The 27,182-nt window shown below is 40.9% G+C and overlaps 1 protein-coding gene across 1 annotated transcript in view; it reads left to right on the top strand.

Annotated features, from left to right (window-relative positions):
- xkr7b (XK, Kell blood group complex subunit-related family, member 7b) overlaps positions 1–27,182 on the top strand; it is a 200,864-nt gene that overhangs the window by 135,814 nt on the left and 37,868 nt on the right. The window lies entirely within an intron of this gene.

The raw sequence follows: 27,182 nt of genomic DNA, 5'->3' as shown, positions 1-27,182 counted from the left end.
ACTGAAGAAAAGAATAACATTTCAGGTTGAAATTAATTGTGATTGCTACCTTTTGAAATGCTGACTGACTCACTTCACACATTTTTAAGTGTGGCTTTTGTGGTATTTTCCAGACAACCACTATGGCACCTTGTGGTATTTGTAACCTCTAGGAGAATATAATACTGAGTAAGAAGTACCTGAGGTAGTTTGCTGCCACCAATCCTCCTTTATTTTTGTTTAGTCTTGGATCCAGCTAATGATAAGTCAGAGGGGATACATCATTACTGTAGAGGATACACCATTGTGGAACATGTATAGGAAGGAGTTTATTGTGTGATACCAAATTAGAAATCTGTATTGGTAAAATATAATTATTAGGAAGTCAGGGGACTGTGTACAAATATATTTATCCCTCCAAAATCTAGTGTAGAACTCCAAAACCATCTGACTGAGACATCAGTAAACTGAGACATCAGCAGACTTCCTAGCAGCACTAGAAGGCACACTCAGGAACAATGGACTGACAGAAGAGACACAACAAACAGTGAGACAAGGTATCGTACCTCTGATAACAAGGAAAAGACAAACACATAATCTCAACACCAAGGAGAGGGAAGCACTAAAATCACTAAGAAACGATAAGAACATAATCATACTACCAGCAGACAAAGGCAGAATGACAGTCATCCTGGACAAAGCAGACTACATCCAAAAAGCACAACAACTACTTGCAGATACCAACACTTACCAAAAGAGGGAGTTTGGCCCCACCCCACAGCTCACCAATACGACAAACAACACACTGAGGAACCTACAAAAAAACGGACAGATAACCAGGTCGGACCTACAAAGAATGAAACCTGAAAGCAACAACACCCCCAGATTCTATGGACTACCTAAAGTGCACAAACCAGGCATCCCACTCAGACCCATAGTATCACTACCAGGGACACCATCACACAAACTGGCGAAAGAACTACAGCAGAAACTGAAACACTTGATCAGCGGATCCAGACACTCTATACAATAAACACAGGAATTCTTGGACATCATCAGAAATATACACATAGACAAGGAAGAAACCATGGTCTCATTCGACGTAACGGCACTGTTCACGTCTATTGACAAAGCCCTAGCCAGAGAAACAATAGCCAACCTGCCCCCCCCCCCCAACAGCACATCAATAAAGCCAAAATAGGTGAAACCAAGATCTTGACTCTTTCCTCCCCAGTAGATTACGTAGAAACATTTCCACGTTCCCTTGCAAATTGTACACCATTCTGACTTGGAAGAACAGCATCCAGCCATTCTGGCATTCTGAGAATGTCAAATTGTGAATGAAATTAGCCACCTTTTTAAAGCATTCTATGATTCTGCTTCAGTTCACGACCGAAGATTGGTCAAACCCAGTGCAGAAGGCAGGTGCTACTTCACCCCAGAGAAAACAAGGATTCATACTGTTGGCACTTACACACACACATTCTGTTCAACAACTAAAGCAAACAGCTCCCCTAACTGCCACACTGTCTTCCAACCTCTCCCCCCACCCCCACCCACCAATCCCCCTTGAATCTGAATTGCTGTGGAAACATCTGCATGTAACTTGATAAGCGGCTTCAATTTATTTGTATCACATGGCTGACTAGGCCACTGGTGTGTGTTGAATGCACTTACAAGGTGATACTCAGCCTGTTTGGCCACAATATGAACATATCTTCCTTGGCCTTATCCTCTCCTTGAGACCTGGAGTGGGAATTAGACCTGAAGCGTCTCTCCCAGTGTCAGGGATTCTACCCACTCCACAAAACCTCCTGTAAAGCATTCAAATCACTGTTTTAAAACAAAGCTAATGCTTAATCAAAATTCAGATTCCTGATTCAACGTCTAACTATAAAAACACCAAATGGTATTTTGAAGAAATTAATTATTCGATCTTATTATTTGAAACTCTGACTTCTGAAATGCTCAAAGCGACATTATTCCAGCACATCATTATTTTACATTATGCATTCTGGCTATACTGGCCAGTAAATACTCTACTAAAGCTATGTCTGAACAGAATCATTAAATCAGCACAAAAGCTCTGATGTTCTACCTCTGCACAGACATCCTTTATCTTAAATATTTAAATTAAAAACTTACTCAGGTGCATATTTACGATAATTTATGGATTAAATTGATTAAATCGAAACACTCACCCATTACACTTCTGCACTTCAGAAATATTTTCATCGTACCTCCATAATTACATGGGAATATGTTCTTGCACGACACAACTTAACCATACAGCAAGCAACTAGCCTGGCTCTGCGAACATGGAAAATAACAGTGCATTTTAAAGCTATGGTTTGTGCTAAAATGTAAGGGCTACTTGTAATAATCTGTGATGTAAACCTGAATTTGATCATGACACTTTTAAATCAGCAGCAATAATCCCATTGCTCATTCCTAAACCTATGTACTGCAACATAATTAGCAATTGTAATAGTATTTAAAATTAATATCAATGCAAAAGACCAAGACAATTTAGTCTGACAGTGAACCAGTGGAAGAGAGAATGGTTCACTGAAGCCATGAACACATTCCAGTAACAATACATTTGCTGCATTGCTCAAATAATGTAGGAATTATCTTCTGCAGTGACTTCACCAATTGCTAACAAGTACTTGTTAGATAATAGAATGCAGTAAATATATAACTTGGTATTTGAAAATAGACTTACTACTATTTGATAATAGACTTATTGCCACTTATTACTGTTCACTATGATTACAGGCACTGCGTGGAACTGTAGATTTGACTTTGTGAATTATTGTAAAAGACTTATTTGTGCTCTGAATAACCTTGAAGGGGTTAAATCAACCTTTCAGCTGTAACAGTCCCTTCAATTTGTTCTGATTTTGCAGTATTTTACCATCCATTCACTTGTTCAGAAAATTAGATTCCAACTAAAATCTTTTAGGCAATATTAATAAAAGTGATTACACATAAAAAGAAACCTTTGCTTTGATCTTATGCTCACTCACCTAGTCTTGTTCATCCACCACACCTCTCTGATCTGTATTAGTTTCCAGTGTCTAAATCCTTTCAATTCAAAATTCCCTATTTTAGTTAATTTCATGTCTCTGCCTCTCCCAACTTTTAACTCCTTTTTAACTAGAACTCCAAACACTGCATTCCTCTCGATGGTACATATCACCAACCTTCTATGCACTATTGGCAACCTTAATGTATTCGCCTAGACCTTGCATTCTGGAATTCCATCTTTGAAGCATGGGTCAACCCACCTTGTCTACGAATGTGCAAATTAGCAACAGCCATTCAGCCACTCAAGCCTGCTTCACTCTCTAATAAGTTAATGTTGATCTGATTGTAACCTCAAATCCACGTTCCTGCCTGCACTGTAACTTTTCATGCTTTCGTGGGATGTGGGCACTTGCTAGCTAGCAGCATTTATTACCCATCCATAATTGTCCAGTGAGCAGTTAAGAGTCTAGAGTAACATGGAGGGGACAAACTAGGTAAGGATGGCAGATTTGCTTCCCTAATGAGCATTAGTGAAACAGATGGGGTTTTTAATCACAATCGACAATGGTTACACAGTTACCCTTTAATTCCTGATTTTTATTGAATTCACATTTCAGCAACTGCTGCGGTGGGATTTGAACCTCCATTCCAAAATCAATAACCTCGAATTCTAGATTACTGGTCCAGTAGTAGTCCACCACACGATTGTCTCCCTTATTAAATGTACTTTACAATTGCAAATCTTTGTAAATATACCACTGTATAAGATAAATGGTGAGGCTATAACATGCAAAAGCACTACCAAATACCGTTATATTAATAGGTATTTCTGATTCTAAAATTGACAATGCTATGAATAAACGTGTTATCATCTTCACTCCAATGCACAGCAGACATCAAACAGAATTATGAACACTTCACATGCTCTTCTCAAACTGCCAGTTAACCATCTGCTGCAAATTGCATCCTTAATGCAATACATGAAAGTTACTTCACCGTGCTTGACAGGAGAATCATCTGTGAACTTCCTTGAGTGCAGAAGTCTAAAAATGGTTTTGCAACTTTAAGCCTGTTAACATAGATATAACACAGTATCTTTCTTTTTGTACAATGTGCTGCAAAATCACTTTCTGGTTAACTTGTCCCAGATTTTCTATTGTAATAATGTACCCTTCAAATATTTCAAAATGCTAACATTTTAAACAGCATCTTGCATGTTGATTAATTTTCCCATAAGACTAATTGTCTTGCATAAGAGACATTTTGCTAGATTCCTCAGACGGTGCAGTCCAAGTCACTCGTGTTCTTACAATAGCAGTTAGGCCAAGGATTTTTAAAACGTTATTTTAAACTGTATTCATATAACAGACTTATTTCATCTATAAATATGTTCAACTTAAATTATGAATGATAAGTGCTTGCAGCCATCCTATTTCAACTTCAGTTGCTGTGAATGTTTCATAAGGTATTTTAGCATATTGATGTATAAGTAATTTTTTTACAATGAAACAGCAACGAATGGTGTACTAAGTTCATAAGTGGTGAAACATGCAAAACATAAGCCCAGTGTTTAACTCTAAATTGAAATCAGAAACATGGACCAAAGTGGCAGAAGGTCCTCACCTCAGTAACATGAGAGCCCAGAGATTTTGAAGCCCAAGATGTCACCTGGTATACCTCAATCAGTTTTCTGCTCAAGAACCATTAGAAAGTAACAGATGGCAATTGTGAATAAGTGCAACAGGGGAGGTTGCTACCGGGGAATATAGGAACAGAAGTAGGTTACTCGCTCCTCAAGCCTGTCTTGCTATTCAATGAGATCATAACTAATCTGTATCATCCAACTGTCTTGGTTCCATGTCCTTTTCTACTCTTTCATAGCAAACTTGTCAATCTTCCTGATGCAAAATAAATTGCAATAGTGTCTACTGCTATTTTGGAAGAGAGGGTGATCCACATTTCTTCCAGCTTTTGCATCAAAAAATAGTTTCTGGCATCTCTCCTGAAAGGCCTGGTTCTAACTTTAAGATTGTACACTCTTGTCTTAAATCTCTCATCACCAGAAATGTCTCTCTCTCTCTCTGTCTATCTCAGTGTGACAATTCCTTTTCAAAATCCTAAAGCCCTAACCAAATTATCAAATGACCAGATGATTTCAGGAAATCCAAACATAGTTTACATCAACTTGGAGTCCTGGAAATATTCCAGTGCAGGACAGATTCATATCCATGCTGTGATTGAATGTCCAGAACTGCAGACAGCACACCAGATGTGCCCTACATAGGATGTTGTCTCACAATAACAAAACTTCCTTCCCTTCATATTCAAGCCTCAGTTTCAGAATTCAACTATGTTTTGTAACTTTCTTTCTTCCTCTACTAACTTTTAATGATCTCTGTACATGCATCTATAAATTTCTTCAGACGTTCTCTGTTGTGAATTTTTCATCATATAAACTATACTCTGGTTTTAAACATTGCTGAAAAGAGACTATGAGTTGATGCTTTTTGTCTGCATTCATCAGAACTAGAACACAAAAGCCACTCTTAAAATCAGAGGCATCATTTTATAAAGAATGATGCTGGTAGGTTGCACCATAATTGGCAAGGAGATGTCGCAAGTACAGTTAACCATTGGTTTTCATTCTCAGGCCAGGGCAGTTCAATTCTGATTGGTCAGGGCTTCTCTATTAGGATGCAGCAGACCTTGGCTGTCACCATGACCCAATACTTTTTGAGAAAGGTGCAATGTTTGGACTTTTCCTGTTTCTACATTTACACATGCTTGAAGCTGCATACATAAACACTCCGGATCCTGTTTTATGTATTACACTGTGGGGAATCTGATGATTTTAAATTGGTTTTGAGTGTAACTCTTTGCATAATTGGGATTATTTAATCAGTGATTTGCAATAAGAGAATCACATCTAATGGTGGATATAATTCTCTGAGGCTTGTAAAGACTGGTTGAGTTAGGAATAGCAAGCTGGCAGCTCTAAACAGTCAAATGGAATATGTTGTTTAATATAGTCCGCCAGTCAATAGGACATACAGCCTACGTACCTGATATACACCAACAGTGGAACACTTATCACATTATTCATTTGGATGGTAGGCCAATTGTATATTTGGCTTGGCAGCAGCATCCTGTTATTGGGGAAAACCACTCATAAGTTTACTCCATAGTAGCAATGTGAGACAGCTGCATTACCTGTTGTTCAGATTTGTGACTATCTTCCAAGGTAATCTGAGGTAGACAGTGCACCACTCAGGCTCAAAAGCTACATCAGAAAGACATGAGTCCTTTCAAATGTTTTAGCAATTAATGGTGAGTAATGATTTGATCAGGGTATCCATTATCTCCCATGATATGCCTAGTCTCAGCATCAAACTGGTACAGTGATGAGATGACTAATTTTCCTTTTCATGAGGTTGTCAGTTAGAAAGATCTTGTTGATAATGTGGTACATTGGACTGTAGGAATCCTAATGTGGATATTGACTGGTGAATGTAGACTTTCTGTAGACTGTTAATTGTTCTAGTTCCATCATGTCAATTTATGGCCTAACATACCGCTACTCTTGTCATTCCATACAAAAGTGTTTATGATTTCAAGTCTGGTTCTCACATGCTAGTTCTGGTGAGTGCAAGACAAAAGAAATTCACCTTTTAATCTCCTCCTATTAGTGTTTATGTTCTGTACTACAATGCATTTATGTAGAGATTGTAATGAGGTCAGCCAAGACCTCATAGAGTATGCCTGACTGGGGTTGTTAACCGGATCCAATCAGGAAACCCTGGCTGCCAGATATAAACAGGAGTGTCAGAGGTTCTGATCACTCTGAGAAAGCTGGGTCAGTGTCAAGTTAATAAAGGGTGACTTGGTGACAGGATACTGGCCTCTGTGGAATTATTTCAGTGGTGATGAGGGAAAGCATGTTTCTGAAGAAATTCACTCATAACTGTCATCTTTGAGTTGGGGTAAGCAATTCTGCAACATGCTATTATTTGGGAAATTTGGCCCGTTCGATCCTGCCATCGAAGACTGGGCCCAGGATGTGGAAAGAAAGTGTCATTTTTTTCCAGGCAAATGAGCTTGGGGGCAGATGAAAAGCAATAAGTAATTCTCCTGACAGCTTGTGGAACTGCAGCATTTTCAGTTATTAGGAGTGTAACTTTCCCTGAAACACCAGACACTAAAACCTTTCAAGAGTTGACAGATTTACTTAAGGAATGTTAGGACCCTAAGCCACCTCTGATTCTGAGATGCTATCAGTTTTACTCAGCAATTTGAGAACCATAGGAGTCCATACCAGGATTTTTGTTGAGATTAAGTTGAGTGGCAGAGGCAGGTGACTTTGGTTTAACCCTTAAAGAGATGCTGACAGTTTGGAATGTGGGATTAATGATGTAACCATGCAAAAGCAGCTATTAGCTGAAGCCCAACTGGACTTCAAACCAGCACTACAACTGACTTTATCATTGGAAACTGCAGCACTCGGAGCATGTGAGTGGCAAGGTATTTCAATAGAAGTGGACACGGTCACCAGTCTGACTGAGCTTGGTGAACACCACTTGAGTGAAGGCAATTGTTTGGCCTCACTCAGGACATATCCTGAACAGAGGAACTCTGGCCCAGTCCACAGCAAAACCCCAAGATAAAGCCAAGCCTCAGCCAAATGGTCAAAATTTTCTTTAGGCTCTGGGCAGCAAGCCAGTGTAGTTGCTACTGGTATGCGGACTCAAGACTAGACCTAAAGAGTCTCAGTAGACCTAAATTCAATAAGGCAACTCACAGGCCAGTATCCAGGAGAGTGCACACCTTGGAAAGTCCATTTCCATCTGGTTTGGAACAGTTAAATTGCTTAGGAATATTAAATTCAGAACCAATCAAAATAAACATTTGGTTAAATGATCACCTGGTTCTAATGGAGGTCAATACTGGTGAGGCTGCTTCACTAATCACAGAGACAGCCTTTAAGAAGTTTCGCTCTGGACGCCAACCCTGAAGTTTGCATAAGATCTCAGCTAGACAGAGAACCTTTACCAGGGAACCTTTACAGATTAAAGCTGCAACTTCATTTCCGGTCTCTCTTGAGAGGCAGCTGATTGTATTAAATATGCTTGGGCCCGATCTTGATAGGGTGAAATTGGTTGAGAAAGATTCATTAAGATTGTCTCAACATTTTTGATTAGAAAATGGTTGCCTGAGTGAAGTCCTAATTAAATATCTGGAGTTTCTCAGGAAGGTCTAAAGGCAATCAAAGGAGCCAAGGCCACCTTGCATGTTAACCAGGAATCTATTCCATGATTCTGCAAAGCCAGCCTAGTGCCATTTGCCTTCCAGGCAAAAGTAGAGGCAGAAATCAGAAGACTGGAAAGTGAAGGAATCATCAAACCAGTCTAGTTTGTGGACTGAGCAGCATCAGACATGTTAATTGTGAAGCCTGATAAGTCAGTTGACTTTGAGAATTTTAAATAAATGGGAAACCATTTTTCCCAGTTGGATTAATACCCAATCCCTCGCATACAAGATTTGTATACAAACTTGGCAGGGGACAGTCCTTCATGAAGCTGGACAACAGCCATGTGTACTTACAATTGCAGTTAGATGAGGATTCCCAGAAGTATGTTACAGCTAATACCCATAAGGGTTTGTCCCAATATACAAGACTGCCATTTGGGGTATCATTAGCCTGTGCAATTTTTCAGTCAATGATGAAGAACATTTTAAATTCAGAACCAATCAAAATAAACACTTGGTTAAATGATCACCTGGTCCTAATGGAGGTCAATACTGGTGAGGCTGCTTCAGTAATCACAGAGACAGTCTTTAAGAAATTTTGGTGTTTATAGGTATAGGTTCTCCATCTAGCTGAGATCTTATGCAAACTTCAGGGTTGGCGTCCAGAGTGAAATTTCTTAAAGACTGTCTCTGTGATTACTGAAGCAGCCTCCCTAGTATTGACCTCCATTAGAACAAGGTGATAAGGTAGCTAGTTGATGTATTAATAACAGGGAAGACCAATAGGGAGCATTTTAGGTGGGTATGCATCTTAGAAGGGACAAATGTGTGTTGTAGGCACACCAAGTGACCAACTTGGGCTACAGAGTCACCAGGATTAGGTTATACATGCTGGAAGGTAAAGTGAGGGAAATCAAAAGTCCTCCAGCTTCCATGTCTGGACTAGAGCTTAGGTCTTTCCTTGGGCTGGTAAACTACAATGAAAAATTCATACATAACCTTGCCTCCATCTTGTCATATTTGCATTAATTCTTAAAGAAGGATCAGCCTTGAAAATGGCTGTGTAGCCAAGCCTTGAAGCAAGTTGAGAAACAGCTATCATCCTCTAAGGTGTTGGTACACTGTGATCAAAAGAAATCTGGTATTGACTTGTGATGCCTCCCGTACAGCATTGGTTAATATTAGCTCATAAGTGGCCCAATGGAGAGGAACATAGCATTCCAATAGCATTCAGGAATTTGGCTAAGTATACCCCGATAGAGGGGGAAGGTTTGGCAGTCGTATTTGGAGTCAGGAAGTTCCACCAATACCTTTTAAGGATATAAATTTGTAATAATAATTGACCAAAACCCCTGATAGGTTTATTTCGAGGACAAGGCTGAATTCAGTGGTGAGCTGCCCTACTAATTGCGTTTAATTACAAGTTGGAACATTGTCTAGGAGGCCAAATAGCAAGTACGAATGCATTAAGCTATCTCCCACTGGCAGATATACCACCAGTGGTACCACCACTGGAAGAAATTTGTAATGGCTTTACATTTTCTAGACAATACCAGACTTTGGATGCAGAAAGACCTAGTCCTGGCAAAACTGAAACCGCTTTGATGATGGGGAACACCAAACTGCCATTATAACCAGAATTGGGAACCTTTTGGAAGTTCAGATCACAGTAGAGGGTGGTATATTATGTGGAGCAAGAGTGATTGTCCCGAGCAAAGTTTGCCCCCAGAAACTGACTGAGCTCCATCAGGCGTATCCAAATTAAAGATGTTGGTGAGACAACAAAGTTGGAAATTGCCACCAGCAGCTTCCCCCAAATTCTTGGAGAGGGCTGGATACACCCTGGACTTAGTTGCACATTAACTACGCAGGCCCTTTCATGGGCTCAATGTCCTTGGTCATTGTGGACACCCACTCAATGGCTGGACATATGTTGAGTTCATTTGTCAGACACAGGGATGATAGAAAAGCCGCAATCATCTTCTGCACTACAGAGTCCCAGAAGTGTTGGTCACAGATAACAAGCCATGCTTTACACGCAGGGAATTTGAGTATTTCCTAAAGTTGAATGGTGTTTGCCATATAAGGATAGCTCCATACCATAAATTATCCGATGGTCTGGCAGAAAGAGCAGTCCAAAGTTTGAAGGCAGACTTAAGGAACAGCCTACATCTTCACTAGATATCAAACTATCACAGTTCCTAAAAACAACAAATGCTGGAGATCAGGCAGCGTCCATGAAGGGACAGCGAACTAATGTTTGGAGCTGAGATGACTTTTCCTCAGAGCTGAAGAGTCATCCAAACTCAATGTTAGCTTGCACTGACTCCATGTATTCTGTAAGTTTCACTCAGATTCTCCACATATCCAGAGTCTTCAACTACTCCTCAAGTAACAAAACTTTCATTCCCAAGATCATTCTTGGAAACCTCCTCAGGTCTCCCTCCAAGGCAAGCACATCCCTCCTAGATACAGTGCCCAAAACTGTTCACAGTATTTCAAATGGGGTCTGACCAGAGCTTCATACAGCCTGAGAAGTACATCTCTGCTCTGGTATTCTAACCCTCTTGAAATGAATACTAATATTACATTTGCCTTGTCAACTAAACCTGCATGTTAACCTTAAGAGAATCCTGAACTAGGACTCCCAAATCCCTTTGTGTTTCAGATATTTGAAGCCTTTCCCTGTTTAGAAAATAGTCTATACTTCCAAATTTCCTACCAAAATGCATAACTTCAAAATTTCAAACACTGTATTCTGTCTGCCATTTTTGTCCACTGTCCTAGCCTTCCCGCTTGCTCAACACAACTTGGCCCTCCACCTGACTTTGTGTCATCTGCAAATTTAGCAACAATGTCTTCAGTTCCTTCATCCAGATCGTTAATATGTAACATGAATAGTTTTGGTCCCAAAACTAACACCTGCAGAACTCCACTAGTCACAGGTTTCCATCCTGAAAAAGATCCCTTTATCCCTACTCTCTGCCTTCTGCAGTCAGCTATCCGTGCCAACACCTTACCCCCTAACAGCATGGGCTCTTGACTTATTTAGTAGGCTCCTGTGTAGACCTTGTCAAAGGCCTTCTGGAAATCCAAATAGATCACATACACTGGCTCCCCTTTGTCTAACTTGCTCATTACATCCTCAAAGAATTCTAACAGATTTGTCAGATTTGATCTCCCCTTGATGAAGTCGAAAGGTGTGGTGCTGGAAAAGCACAACAGGTCAGGCAGTGTCCGAGGAGCAGGAGGGTCAATGTTTTGAGCATAAGCCCTTCATCAGCAATTCCTGATGAAGGGCTTATGCCTGAAACGTCAACTCTCCTGCTCCTTGGACACTGCCTGGGCTGCTGTGCTTTTCCAGCACCACACCTTTCGACTTTGGCTCTCCACGTCTGCAGTCCCCGCTTTCTCCTCCTCCCCTTGAAGCCGTGCTGACTCAGCCTTATTTTACCATGTGCTTACAAGTACTCTGTAAAGTCATCCTTAATAATGAACTGTGAAATTTACCAACAACTGACCGGCCGAGAGTTTCCTGTCTTCTACCTCCATGCTGAAACAGGGACGCAACATTAGACATTTTCTAGTTCTCTGGGACCCTTACTGACTCCAGTGATTTCTGAAAGATCACCAACAATGCCTCTATAATTTCCTCAGCTATCTTCTTCAGAACTCTGCAATTAGTCCATCTGATCTGAGTGATGTATCCACCTTCAGATATTTCAGCTTCCCCAGAACCTTCTCCTTAGTAATGGCCACTACACTATCCTTTACCATTTGATTTTCTTGAAGTTTTACATGTTACTGACTACTTATCAGATCAGGAATGATTGCTCCATTGAACATTACAGTCATCAATGAATGACTTTGACTTCAGTCCTTGATGGGGAAATGTCTCATTGATGGTGCTGAACATTCTTATGCCTTAGGACACTACTCTAAAAAAACACCTGCAGTGATGTCCCAAACTTGAGATGATTGGCTTCCAGGAACCACAGCCGTCATGCTTTGAGATTGGTGTGACTGTAACCAGTGGAATGTTTTCCCCCAATATCCATTGACTTCAATTTTGAACTGTTTCTTTTGTCCAGATTGAGATCAGGTTTGAACAAGACCTTGGGCATGCTGAACTCCAAACTAAACACGATGGGCAGCTTATTACGAACTGAATGTCATTTGGTATCACTGTTGACGAGCATCTTCTATCATTTGCTGGTATTCGAGGGTATACTGACAGGGGAAAAATGGCCAGTTTTGTCCTGTTTTCTGTGCTCAGTATATACTTGGGCAACAGTACGAAAGCCTTATGCTCCAGAACTAACTGTTCCAGTACAACTATATACCATCATTGGCTAGCATTATAACTAGTGCAAAGGATGGACAATGAGCATTAAATGTCAGCCATGCAAATGATTTTCTTTAAAGTTTGCCTTATTGGACAGATTCCAGCATTATAGTTGTACTGGAATCGCTCATCTAGGGGATGGCTAGTTCTACAGCCAACCTCTTCAGTATTATTGCTGTATTTAGATATCATCTGAAGGAATTAAACAGGTCAAAGACTTATATCTATGATGGTGAGGATCTCAAAGAATTTAAGATTGGTCAACCATTTGGCACTTTTGACTGAATATGTTCCAAACGTGTCGGCCTTGTCATTTGCACTGACCTCCAGGCTTTACAAAAGCTGAGGATGTTTGCAGAGCCTCTCTCTCAGCTTTGTTGTTTAATTGAGGAGAAAGTGAGGTCTGCAGATGCTGGAGATCAGAGCTGAAAATGTGTTGCTGGAAAAGCGCAGCAGGTCAGGCAGCATCCAGGGAACAGGAGAATCGACGTTTCGGGCATAAGCCCTTCTTCAGGAATGAGGAAAGTTTGTCCAGCAGGCGAAGATAAAAGGTAGGGAGGAGGGACTTGGGGGAGGGGCGTCGGAAATGTGATAGGTGGGAAGAGGTCAAGGTGAGGGTGATAGGTCAGACTGGGGTGGGGGCAGAGAGGTCAGGAAGAAGATTGCAGGTTAGGAAGGCGGTGCTGAATTCGATGGATTTGACTGAGACAAGGTGGGGGGAGGGCAAATGAGGAAACTGGTGAAATCCGAGTTCATCCCTTGTGGTTGGAGGGTTCCTAGGCGGAAGATGAGGCGCTCTTCCTCCAACTGTCGTTTTGTTGTGGTCTGGTGATGGAGGAGTCCAAAGACCTGCATATCCTTGGTGGAGTGGGAGGGGGAGTTGAAATGTTGAGCCACAGGGTGGTTGGGTTGGTTGGTCCGGGTGTCCCAGAGGTGTTCTCTGAAACGCTCCGCAAGTAGCCGGCCTGTCTCCCCAATATAGAGGAGGCCACATCGGGTGCAGAGGATGCAATAGATGATGTGTGTGGAGGTGCAGGTGAATCTGTGGCGGATATGGAAGTTTCCTTTGGGGCCTTGGAGGGAGGTGAGGGGGGAGGTGTGGGCGCAAGTCTTGCACCTCCTGCGGTTGCAGGGGAAGGTGCCGGGAGTGGAGGTTGGGTTGGTGGGGGGTGTGGATCTGACGAGGGAGTCACGGAGGGAGTGGTCTTTACGGAATGCTGATAGGGGAGGGGAGGGAAATATATCCTTGGTGGTGGGGTCCGTTTGGGGGTGGCGGAAATGACGGCGGATGATGCGCTGTACATGGAGATTGGTGGGGTGGTAGGTGAGGACCAGTGGGGTTCTGTCCTGGTGGCGGTTGGAGGGGCGGGGCTCAAGGGCAGAGGAGCGGGAAGTGGAAGAGATGCAGTGGAGGGCATCGTTGACCACGTCGGGGGGGAAATTGCGGTCCTTGAAGAAGGAGGCCATCTGGGTTGTGCGTTTTTGGAACTGGTCCTCCTGGGAGCAGATGTGGCGGAGTCGAAGGAATTGGGAGAATGGGATGGCGTTTTTGCAGGGGGCAGGATGGGAAGAGGTGTAGTCCAGGTAGCTGTGGGAGTCGGTCGGTTTGTATCCAGGTAGCTGTGGGAGTCGGTCAGTTTGTATCCAGGTAGCTGTGGGAGTCCACCTGCTCCATGATTTTCGCTTCCCCGGTCCCCAACGCCTTATTTTCACCATGGACATCCAGACCCTGTACACCTCCATCCCTCATCACAAAGGACTCAAAGCCCTCCGCTTCTTTCTTTCCCGCCGTACCGACCAGTACCCTTCCACTGACACCCTCCTTCGACTGACTGAACTGGTCCTCACCCTGAACAATTTCTCTTTCCAATCCTCCCACTTCCTCCAAATGAAAGGAGTAGCCATGGGCACCCACATGGGCCCCAGCTATGCCTGCCTCTTCGTAGATATGCGGAACAGTCCATCTTCCGCAACTACACTGGCCCCACCCCACACCTTTTCCTCCGCTACATCGATGACTGTATCGGCGCCCCCTCGTGCTCCCACGAGGAGGTTGAACAGTTCATCCACTTCACCAACACCTTCCACCCCGACCTCAAATTCACCTGGACAGTCTCAGATTCCTCCCTCCCCTTCCTCGACCTTTCTATTTCTATCTTGGGCGACCAAATCAACACGGACATCTACTACAAACCGACCGACTCCCACAGCTACCTGGACTACACCTCCTCCCATCCTGCCCCCTGCAAAAACGCCATCCCATTCTCCCAATTCCTTCGACTCCGCCACATCTGCTTCCAGGAGGACCAGTTCCAAAAACGCACAACCCAGATGGCCTCCTTCTTCAAGGACCGCAATTTCCCCCCCGACATGGTCGACGATGCCCTCCACCGCATCTCTTCCACTTCCCGCTCCTCCGCCCTTGAGCCCCGCCTCTCCAACCGCCACCAGGACAGAACCCCACTGGTCCTCACCTACCACCCCACCAATCTCCATGTACAGCGCATCATCCGCCGTCATTTCCGCCACCTCCAAACGGACCCCACCACCAAGGATATATTTCCCTCCCCTCCCCTATCAGCATTCCGTAAAGACCACTCCCTCCGTGACTCCCTCGTCAGATCCACACCCCCCACCAACCCAACCTCCACTCCCGGCACCTTCCCCTGCAACCGCAGGAGGTGCAAGACTTGCGCCCACACCTCCCCCCTCACCTCCCTCCAAGGCCCCAAAGGAAACTTCCATATCCGCCACAGATTCACCTGCACCTCCACACACAAGATCTATTGCATCCTCTGCACCCGATGTGGCCTCCTCTATATTGGGGAGACAGGCCGGCTACTTGCGGAGCGTTTCAGAGAACACCTCTGGGACACCCGGACCAACCAACCCAACCACCCTGTGGCTCAACATTTCAACTCCCCCTCCCACTCCACCAAGGATATGCAGGTCTTTGGACTCCTCCATCGCCAGACCACAACAAAACGACAGTTGGAGGAAGAGCGCCTCATCTTCCGCCTAGGAACCCTCCAACCACAAGGGATGAACTCGGATTTCACCAGTTTCCTCATTTGCCCTCCCCCACCTTGTCTCAGTCAAATCCATCGAATTCAGCACCGCCTTCCTAACCTGCAATCTTCTTCCTGACCTCTCCGCCCCCACCCCAGTCTGACCTATCACCCTCACCTTGACCTCTTTCCACCTATCACATTTCCGACGCCCCTCCCCCAAGTCCCTCCTCCCTACCTTTTATCTTCGCCTGCTGGGCACACTTTCCTCATTCCTGAAGAAGGGCTTATGCCCGAAACGTCGATTCTCCTGTTTGTTGTTTAATTATCTGCTACTGTTCACAATTCTATGTGGCAGAACCAAAGACTTTTGATCTGACCCACCAGTCATGGGATCATGTAACTCTGGGTTCTAAATTAGTAACTTCCTGAAATAATTCAGTTAAGTTTCTTTGGCATAATATGACCTTTACAGATCTGTGGCTCCTGAATGAGGTCAAATTTCCTTGTTAAAAACCAACTGTGCTTAAGGAACCAAAGGCACTGCGTAGGCACTTGAATTAGTCATTGCAGAGAGATGTCCGGGAAAAGATAGGCTTGAATGTTCCCTGTGGGACCTGGAGGTGTATATGCATTTAAAGAACTAGTCCAGCAGATGTCCTTGCCTGCTTAGGAGAGTGGACTTGAATTACAGACTGCAAAAGTGATGGATAAAATGTACAATGAATCCCATGGGTAATCATAACTTTGTCCTGATGATGAGTGTTAAAATTCCCATTATAATATGGAAAATCTCTTCTATTGCAGCAAAGCAACCATTGTTTAAAAGTCCCGTTTGCTAAAAGTAGTGTTCTGTTGAAGGAACATTTTAGAAGTAGAGAAAGTAATAAAGCTTTAAATGGTTTGAAAGTTCTGTTATCTTCAGAAGTTCAGCAATTTCTAGACCCATTATTTGTATCTGGAGGAAGGCTGTCAAGTAAAATGTCCAAAAGGCAAAGTTGGAGCAGAGTGGACTCAAGATGAATTTGCCTCAGGCTGCAGATGAATCATGTTGCAGGTTGTGGCGCAAGAGCAGTTCAGATTCTGTCTCACTTGTCCACATGCGCCTCTGAGCTTCATTAGGTCCAGCTTCTCACATTCTTTGACCCCCCTTTCCAGTGAACTGTTGACCTGAAGAAAGCAGTTATGCAACAAAATGAATGCATCACATTTGAGTTCAGAAGGTTTTTTGGCAGTGCAGTTTTAAAATTATTTAATTTGAGTTTATCTCTCATGTACAGAAATCCTGAAAATGTTGTGTCTGAGTTGGCTTGAATCCAGGATATAATAGATGCAGCCCTTACAAATTGGTTGAGTTTCTGGATTTCATGACCATGTACAAATAATGAAATGGGAATATGAACTCTTGAAAATTTAAACCCAGCTCAATTATTCAACAGACTTATTGAAAACAAGACTTATCTATATACTACCTTGCTGCATCACTATTCGTGCTGCTTTTGTTAAATCTTTGTTGCTTCTTAAGCCCAGAATTTACTTTCTTGCCTTAAAAACTTTTTTCCTTCTCTCTGTTGAGTTTCTACACTGACTGAAAATTCGTCCTTGGTGATTACAACCTTTACCTCAACAGTCCCCTGCACCCTATACTCTGATTAAATTCTCTTGTCATTCCTCAATCTGTTCCTTTTTTGATTTTTCTTTTCCCCAGCCATACACTTAGCTCCCTCAATCTCAACAGCACTTGAAGTTTCCCTCAATAAAGGTTTTATCATTAATCAATCACACCATTGTTTCAATCAACACATATCTGATATATCCTGGCATATGTACCGCACTTTACATACCAGTCAAAGGAACCTGCTAGTCTTGGATCTGTCCAGCAGATAAGAATATTTAATGCTGTTTTTGTGTATCTACCTTCTTCCTTACATTTAGCTCAGTATGAACTATATCTCCCCTCTAATACCAATATGGAAGTTCATGTATTTTTCTGTCTTTGAGATAAAGACCATTTGCATAGCTGCCTATAATGTTTCTTCTCTCTCTTCCTGCTATCAGCCAATCTAGTTTGGATCACCATCCCTTTGCAACTTTTCTCCAAGCACATCTTGCTCATTAAATCTATTTCCTCCTACTTCAATTTCATGCCCACGCTTGCTTCCCTTACACCATGGTTAGTTGTTCTCTTGGGTATTGTCCCTCTCCTTTTCAATGTCACCACCATCCTTCATCTCCACACTTTGACATGGCCTTCTATCCACCCTCTGTTCCATTGCTCTGTAGTATATATGTGCCCACTTCCCAATTCCATTCTCATGTCTCCTCCACAAGCTGCTCAAGGGATGTTAGGATTATTGCCAGACAAGGGGAAAATTGTGTGGGTACTAGAATAAAGATGCTAGTGAAACTGTGTTAACCTGTGTTATATTCTCCTAATAATACATCATTCCTTTAACAGAAACAATGTGCAACTTGCCCACAATTCATTAGTTGGGGAATCCAGAGATGGCACACAAATGCCATGGCTCAGTTAAAGAGCCATAGCACTTCCTATCCTTCACTTCCTGCCCAGCTAATAGTCCTGCCTTTAGCCTGTATCGAAGTTGGAACATTCTATTCAATTAGTCTGGTTTTCAACCTATCAATTCAATTAAAGTCATAAATGTTATTCTCCGTGACAGCGGCTGACCAGGTATATTATCAATCTTTTATCAAGTTGATCATGCCATCCTCCTCAACAATCAACCTTTGTCTTGCAACTCAAAAGAACTATGCAAGAACAGCTTTATACTTGCATGTTCCTAATTTCCACAACAGATCTTCCATCTTAATTTCTAACAACAAGACGGAAGAGTTCATAAGATTATTTCACGTTAAAAGCAAGATGATCAGTTATCTTTGTCGCTTCTGAACCTCTGCTTATCATGAAAATGAATCTCCCTGAAATTCTCTCTTGCCTTCATGATGATCTTGCATTTCTGTCCAGTTTCTTTCTTTCTTTTCCCTTTTGAGTTCACCTTTTATCGAGTTCCACAAATCTACTGACCACCAACTTCCTAGTGCCATCCCAATGGTACCTGACATTGTAAATGACTCCCTTTCACTAGTTATTGTCCCCATTACTTTCTAAATCACCTTTCTTCTGCAAATTACTGATTCAAACTTTTATTTTCCTAACCCATGGCTGTCTCTCCTACAACTTCATATTTACATGTTTCCATCCCAGGCATAACACTGACATGGTTCTAATTAAACTCCCAAATGTCATATTCTGTGACTAACTGTGGCAGTGCATTTTTGTGCCTTGTTCTCCTCATCCTCACTACAACTGTCGGTATGGGAATTGCTAGTCAACAACACTGTGGGTATACCTACACCACATGGACGCAACAACTCAAAATGTTAGCCCATAACCAGCACCTTGAGGGCAATTAGGGATGAACAATAAATGTGCCCGGACCTAGTCACAAATGTTCATTTCTATGAAAGAATAAGGAAGAATGAACATACTATCTTGCTGCAATGCCATTCCTTCACTGTCCAGTTTGAGGCTGCCCTGCCATAAATTCAAACTGCGTGCTTCTAATCACAATACTTTACTCCCTTTCCAGTTACCATCAGTCTTCAGCCTCTTCCTATTCCTATATTCCCACTCCTCTTCAATCAAAAAGTGGAGGTTTCCATACATGCATCTTCCCCAACAAAGGATGACCTGCTTACACTTCTGTAACATTGTCTATCTACTCTAATTCACTTCCCTGCTTTGTAGCCTCCATATTCAATTATTTCAATGTTCTCCTAACTAGTGTCTTGTTCTCCCCAATCAATAAACTCCAGTTTAAAAACTCTGCTCTCTATTTCTTATCCTTCATCCAATTCCACTTTATTATCACTCCTGTCTTTATTGACCACGTTGACTCTGAAAGTCTCAAACCTAACTTCTCATCCTCACACTAGTTCCTCTTTCTCTAACATTTTCTTGCCCTTCAATTCTCCTCGCCTGCTTCATTTCTCTGATACTGACTTATCTGTTTCACCGTTCTCTTTACTCCTTGATTTTTCTTCGACTCCATACTCTAAAATACCTTTTCCAAGCCTCTCACCTTTCTCCATTCCTCTTCTCCCTCCTTAAAACCCACCTCCCTAGTCACATCTCCCTACAATTAGCATCTGTTCTTGTCTAACTGCACCACAGAAGGTGTTTTTCAATATTAAAAATGCTACGTAAATGTCAGTTGTTTGATTACCTCCAAGAAATGGTATTAAAAAGATGCAGCTCACCAAATTCATAATTGTAGGTTAAAAAATGAAAACATTCACAGTTCATGTCGAATGGTATGTTGCAAAAAGATTTGAGAGTGTCAGCCCTTGGATGATAGCATTGTGATGTCAGATGAAATAGAGCAAATCAGTCATCTTACTGTTGGAAGTGTCTTTCTATTGTTATTTCCTCAGTTACATTCCCATTACAGAAACAATTCATGAAGATTGACACATGATCCGAATTGAATAGGCAGCTATGTACCATGTTTGAGAGAGCACTGTGATCTATACAAGAACACATGCTTAGTAATAATTATATATTGTCAAACAAAAATGGATAATGATCAAAATGTTATCTAAGATATTAAAGACTTTCTTTTAAACCTACTGTCAGGCTCCCTTTCCAGAGTGCATTATGCATTTCTACATCAAACTGCTACAAATACTGGCACATCCCTGCAGCAGAAAGCAGAACAGGTAGCAATGCATAAAACTGTACTAATTTGACTGAACTACTAAGGACTTGTTTGGAATCAATCACAGCTTGAGGGCTGTTGACGTTTTGAACATGCAGTAAGTTGCTACAAAATGTTGAAAAATGTATAATCTGCTGATCACAGTTTATTTGTCTCCACTTTAAATATTTTCTTACCTTTTGGCTTCAACTCATCAATTCAACAGAAAGGAACTGACTGCCACTTCCTGCATCTCATATGTGGGAGAGCACTGCAACTTGCTGTTTCCCTATAATTTCTCCACATTTAACAATGATAACTGTTCATTTGAAATCTCCTTTCAATGGTTGTCCAGGAGTCTGAAGTTTGCATTCTAAGGAATTCTGGTGTCAGACTCATGAGTCTGTAAATAATCTTTGGTATGGTCACCACCACAACTTGGTATTGATACCAGAATTTATTCGTTTCATTTCAATTTCTTAAGCAATATTTTTGGTTTTGATTGAGAGTTTCGGCCAATTTCCCATTTTAGGAAAGTGTGAATGAGCTGCATCACCCAAGGATGTAATTTACAAAAATTTATAAAATTTTCACTATTTTCCACAGTGAAATTCTGTGGATGTTCTACAAACCCCATGGCATAACACTAGCAGGTGATTGTCAGTTTCCACAGAGAAATGGTGTCAACAGTAGAATTTCAGGGTCAGCATGTTTGACACTTTTCAACCACCTTTTCTTCACTGTTTGAAAAGTGTCAAGGGCTAATCATTAATATCTAGAAGAGTCTGCAGTGCTCTTGACATCTCTGGCACTCACTAGCTAAATGTAACTTCAGTCATCACCTAAGCACTAAAAAGCTTCAAATCATAGGCATTTCTTGTTCTGTGCTGCTGTCATTATTCCTATTATGCCCTGACTGCTGACGCTCTGACTTTTGTGCTCTATTCACAAAGGACAAGACAGCCCCATTAAGCGAATGATTACCTACAGCCTAATTTCAAACTTTTAGTGCTGCACAAAATGGAAATTTTAAAACTTAGAAATAGCAAAGCAGTCGATGGGAAGCTCCAGCTGCAACCTCAATTTAACACTTGGGGTTCTGTGAATTCAAGGTCACCTCAGTCTGAAGATATTACACACACAGTCATGTAATACACACCAGATTTAATAGCTTATGTGTCACGGGCAATGCTCACTGTCAATAGATATCTTCAATTTAGAGTGGAAGTGAGATAATGGCAACATATTCCCTCATATTTATGTTGTGAAGTAATTTAGGAGTAGAAATGCGCATTAATGTATGAAGATAGCCCAATTGATGTGCAAGATAGGCTTTATACATCATTTGTTAGTATGTATTGCTGAGCTTGAGTATTGCTGGGATTTCCTTGGAGACACCTCTTTGGAGGGTAAAGTGAATTAATCTTGGTTCAATGGTATCACAATTGCCTCTAAATCCAAAGGTTGTAATTTCAAGCACCATCCTTGTCCTCCTGAACCCACAATCATTCTGATACTAGTGTGCAGCCTTGAAGGAGTGCTGTACTGTCAGAGGGTCTGTCTTTCAATTGACATAAGCGAATATTTATCTTTCCTCTAGGGTGGACATTAATGATCATGTGACACTTATAGAAGGAGGACAAAGTAAATGCAAATGAGATAGTTTAATGGACTCTTAATCCAACAGCTGGATTTGGAAAATTGCTGTCCACAAGTGGACCCTTCATATCCTTACATAACAACAGTGGCTCCACTTCAAAAATATTTTGTAGGCTAGAGAGTGCTTTGGGATCTCTTGAGTGCATGAAAAGCACTATATTCAATGCATAAATGCAAGAATAAATTCATCATTCCTGTCCATTTCACTTTGTGTCTTAATTTAAGGTACATTAAGACATATTTCTGCTCCCATTCCTTGAATTCACACTGGCACAATCCAAAACCTAGATCAAATACTGAATTTCTTTTCCAGCAGCAAACAATGACATAACTGCCTTCTAAAGAGCAGCTGCTAGTGTTACAAGTCGTGATAGGTTTTCACATATTAGAACACTACATCATATTATATAATGTTATGCTGCTAATATGTGTAATTTGTCTTTATCCCTTTAAAATTATATTTTAATTACTATAAATAGGAACATTCTAAGATGGCTAGTCACTACCTGCAAACTGGTTAGACTAGAAAACACAGCAGAGAATAATTGTCTTTAACATTTGGTAATTTTCTGAATATAATGTGCACCTAAAAGTCTGTCTAGAGGTTAGGGTGCATATGCACAAAATCAAAATGGGATTTTTTTGTGGCTGGTCAGCTACTTCTCTTTAGTACACTAAATAATAATGCATTTCTATTAACAATGTTGCATTTGAAATTCTTTCAGTTTCTAAGGCACAAATAAAACCTGTAATGAAACACTCTTAGAAATGTTTAGAAATTCAAAAAATTACTGCTACAATTATTATTAAGTGTAGTGTTTGTCTCATTTAATATTGATTTCCTGTGCTACTGCTGTGTTACAATGGATTTCAGCAACTCCTATCGCCTTATGTTTGAAGGCTGTCATCTAACATATTCTCTTCTCTGCCATAGAGCCAGTTAGTAATTTTCAACTCAAAACATTAATATGAAAGATCTCTGCTTATTGCTGTGAGAAATTTGCCTGCACATCACACCCTGTATACTGTAAATCGATAAACACTGTCAGCTCATTCCCTGTTCTTGAGTATCACGCACTGTGCATGAGCATGAGGATCAGCCGCCTGACAAACTAGGATGGGAACATATCCTTTAACTTAGTCAAGTTTACTCACTACTTGTACCAAAGTGCAAATTTGATTGCAGTATTTCAGAAGCTTAAGTACGTGATTATATGTGGTGGGAAGGCAAATGATTTGGTTGTGGGTTATTCAGAAAATTATGGTAATCAATATTATTTCCAGTAGACAGTTGGCTCCAATTTACTGGATTTCTGAAATTGATTCAAAGAATCAACAAACCACAGAAGATGCTACATCCTGTGTTGTTTAGGATTGTGACTCACCGAAAGTGAATGCAGTTTAAAAAAATAACTCTAATTGTATGCATTTCCAGAAATTGAACAGGGAAATATGTTTCTTATTAAGAATAGAAGAGAGAAACAAAATCCAAGCAGTTATTTTTAATCAAGACAGTGGAATTCATTAATTTAAAAGATTTATTTCTTTATTTTGTTTATTCAGTATGGTGGAAACCGAATAAAGATTTGTGCACTTTGTGTCTCTCACTGTGTCTCACACCTGCACACACACAACATGGATGCTGGGGAAAAGATAAGCACTACCGCAGTTAGGAGGTAGTGTGGGGGTTAAAAAAAAGAAAAAAAAATCACAAAAAATTTTTTAAAAAAAGGAAAATGGGCACATGGATTTCAATGGCACCTCATGATGTTCCTTAACATTCCCATAGAATATTAGGAGATGCTATTAATTACTTTGTAGTGATTGGCAGCCTTATTGTTCACAGCAAATCCTCTGAATTCCAATAAGGTTAATAACCATTTCTGTTATTAATACTTTTGCTGCAGGGTAAAACATCATTTCATATTTATGCTTGGGATGTTGACATATCTACATCAACTGAATATCCATTTGAATAGCCCAAGAAAGATGATGATGGTCCTTCTGTTTGAACCATTGCAATCTTTGCAGGGATGCTGCTCCTACAATAATATTCAGTAGAGATTTTTTAGATGATGGTCAAGAAGTACCAGTATGCCTCTATGCCATTATATCATGATATTGATATAATGATATTCCTGTACCTTTGCTTTTGCACTTCTTAGTGGAAGAGACCCCAGTGAATGAAAATACTGTTGCAGTGAGCTTGTGTATCGTTACAGTGCAATATGCATATTGATGTGCCTCAAAACTACTGTAACCTTAGCACCATAATGGCATGGTGGAAACCGATTTAAGCATCACAGATCATATACAATCTTTGTCCTGAACGGTGTAAAAATTCTTCCTGTCAAACAAATAATGTTAATTCCATCATTCATCTGAATTGAGAAATGTTAGTGATTGTTAGGGTTTGGGGATCAGGTAAGCCAGAGTATCCAACCTCTCTCCTGCTCAATATTAACCACAATGTTGATATGACTGGACCAATTCAAGTTCTGGTCAATGGTGGGCATCAAGATGATGTTAGCAGTGTTGAATATTTTGCCTTTGCTTATTATCTAGCTTGAGGTCCAGTCAAAATAGCCATTCTCCTTTGAATAATGACAATGAATACGTGAAGAAACAAGAACATTTTGAGGCAAACTTGATCTGTAAGAGAATGCAATGAATTTTCTTTTTTTTCTTTGTCAGTTAACTATTCTAATTCACTCGTGACATCATGATTTATATTTTAAAGTTGACGGTTTCATGTCTCAATTTAAATAGTAACATAGTGCAGGTTAGTGGAAGGAATGACCACCAGTAGCTAAAGGATAATGACAGGCATTCAATCAGTTTTTTGTTTTAAAATGTTAGTGGTCATTCAAATTCTGATATTATTTCAATTCAAACTACCAGATGATTTAAAATAAGCAATTTTGATTTAAGAGTGTATCTTGAACAGTTAAAGGTAGGTGATAGTATTCTCAGTGGTTGAATACTGTTTTAGTATTTAGATATTTGTTGTTGTCAACTAACCCTTTTAAAATATGTCTATCATCAGTTTTACAGACTTGTCATTTTTAAAGTCTCATAATTCAATATTTCAAATGCAAGTGATTTTGCAGTAATTGGAGGTTAAACTTAACTACTAAACAACTTTACTGAAAGACTTAAAGCAACTTAAAGGCCCATACCCATACTTCAGGCCTGAATCAATATTCATTCTGCCAGACTGAACCACTGTTACAAGAAGTTAAATAAAAGGTTAACTAGATCAGGCTGAATTGGTTAATTGACAGTTCGCATGTTTAATAGTCTGAATGTTGTGATAAACAGAAGGAAAGATGTTCCAGGAGAAGCACAGATTCATTTGCATACTTCCACTAAGTGAAAACACTGAAGAAGCAAACATTGTGAGTGCACAGTTTGGATTCATATCAAATTGTGATGGTTGTATTAAAGTTGTTATGCATTGATCTTGAAAATTTTGAATGACCTACAGAATGTAAGAAATTTCCAGACTATAGAGTATTTGAGAGTGACTCAGATGTCACTGGCATCTAGTAATGAGTTGAACTCTATATCTCATTCTTCAGGCCTTTGCTGATTAATTTGTTCCCACAGATGCTACAGTCCTCCAGGGTTTCCATGATGGGCATCTTATATCTTGCCACTTTGTGCAGTGTGCAGCATGAGATTAAGCTTGCAGTTCCAATGAAGTAACTCTTTTGGAGATTGTGAATAGTGCAAAGACGGAATTGCCTCTTTTAGTAGGGAAGACACTCTCCATGTAGGAAATCTAAGAGATTATGTACCTCTAGTTTAAAAGGATTGACAAACTTCAGACTTTCAGGAAGGGAATTAAAAAGAATTGACTTCCACCCAGCAACTACCAGTCTACCAAGTCTAGAAACAACACGTTCCGACAGAATTGTGAAACCACCAGTTTGCTTGAATTACAATATACAATATAAATAATGGGGATAAAAAGCTTGGGGGAGATGTTGTATATGGTTCTAAAATATCAAGATTGAATGCCTTAAAAACCACCTCTTGATGGTGTCATATGAACGTCTGAGTTTAACAGCATGGGATCTTGAGTTAATAAGCCCTAACATTTGGTGATCCTTAAGCTCTCTACAATAATATCCATCATATCAACATAATTTGTGTCAGCAGCAGCCCTGAGAAATCAAAGGTAATGCCTGTTAGGTTAGTTGAGTCTTCCGATAACAGAGGAGCCCAATCTTGGATCCAGGGTTTTTTTCTGTAGAGAGGTCAGATTGCTTTGTGGTGAAATCAAATTCACAGCTCCAGGTTGGCTGCCTTCTCCTTCCTCTGCAGCTGCGTTTCCACCTCCTGGCCAAGTCACTGAGCTTTGAAATGGCTTGTATTTTGATGGATGAGGAGATGCCATGCCAAGCATCAATAGATTTTCTTCTCCCAGTCAGCAGTGTCAATGACCTGATATGATTTTCTTCCACCACAAGCAGGCCCTCCACTTTGAACATTGTGGCAGCAGTTCATATGATGTAGTAAGCTGGTCTCCCCATACAACTCCGCGTTTTGGTTTTGAACAAATATACATTTGTTTTATTCTTTCATGGAATGCGGAGATGTGAAGGCATGGTCAGTATTTCTTGCCCCTCTGTAAATGCCCTTGAATTGAGTGGTTTGCTCGGCTATTTCAGGGGGCAGTTAAAAGTCAACCATATTGCTATAGAGCTCGAGTCTACGTAGGCCAGACCTGATAAGGGTGGTAGATTTCCTGCCCTAAAGGGCACTAATGAGCCCGATGAATTTTACAATATTCAATGATGGGTTCATGGTCACTAATACTATTCCATCTAATTTAAATTCCATCAGATGTCCTGGTGTGATTTGAGCCCATATCCCCAGTGTATTAATCTGGCCCTCTAGGTTACTAGGTGCAGTGACACAACTTTATGCCACCACCTTCCCATAACCAGGAAATCAGAACAGGCGCACCATAGCCGACAATGATGGAAAAGGTGCTCACAAATTTCAGTATATATTCTGGTGCCTAAAGCTTGTTCCTAGGTTTGGATTCACACACTTGGCTCTTACAACTTTACTGTGGTTTTGGGCTAACTCTAATGTTAAAATTACTTACTAAGTATGATACATAAATTGATACGCAATTATTATGTGTGTGTCAATCAACATCTGTGGCCCTGAAAATTAACTGTGACA

The sequence above is a fragment of the Chiloscyllium plagiosum genome, unplaced genomic scaffold (genome assembly GCF_037043375.1).
Source record: "Chiloscyllium plagiosum isolate Xiang-an unplaced genomic scaffold, Cpla_swu_hap1 HiC_scaffold_15, whole genome shotgun sequence".
Classification (NCBI taxonomy): domain Eukaryota; kingdom Metazoa; phylum Chordata; class Chondrichthyes; order Orectolobiformes; family Hemiscylliidae; genus Chiloscyllium; species Chiloscyllium plagiosum.
This window is presented reverse-complemented; position numbering and strand designations above follow the sequence as displayed.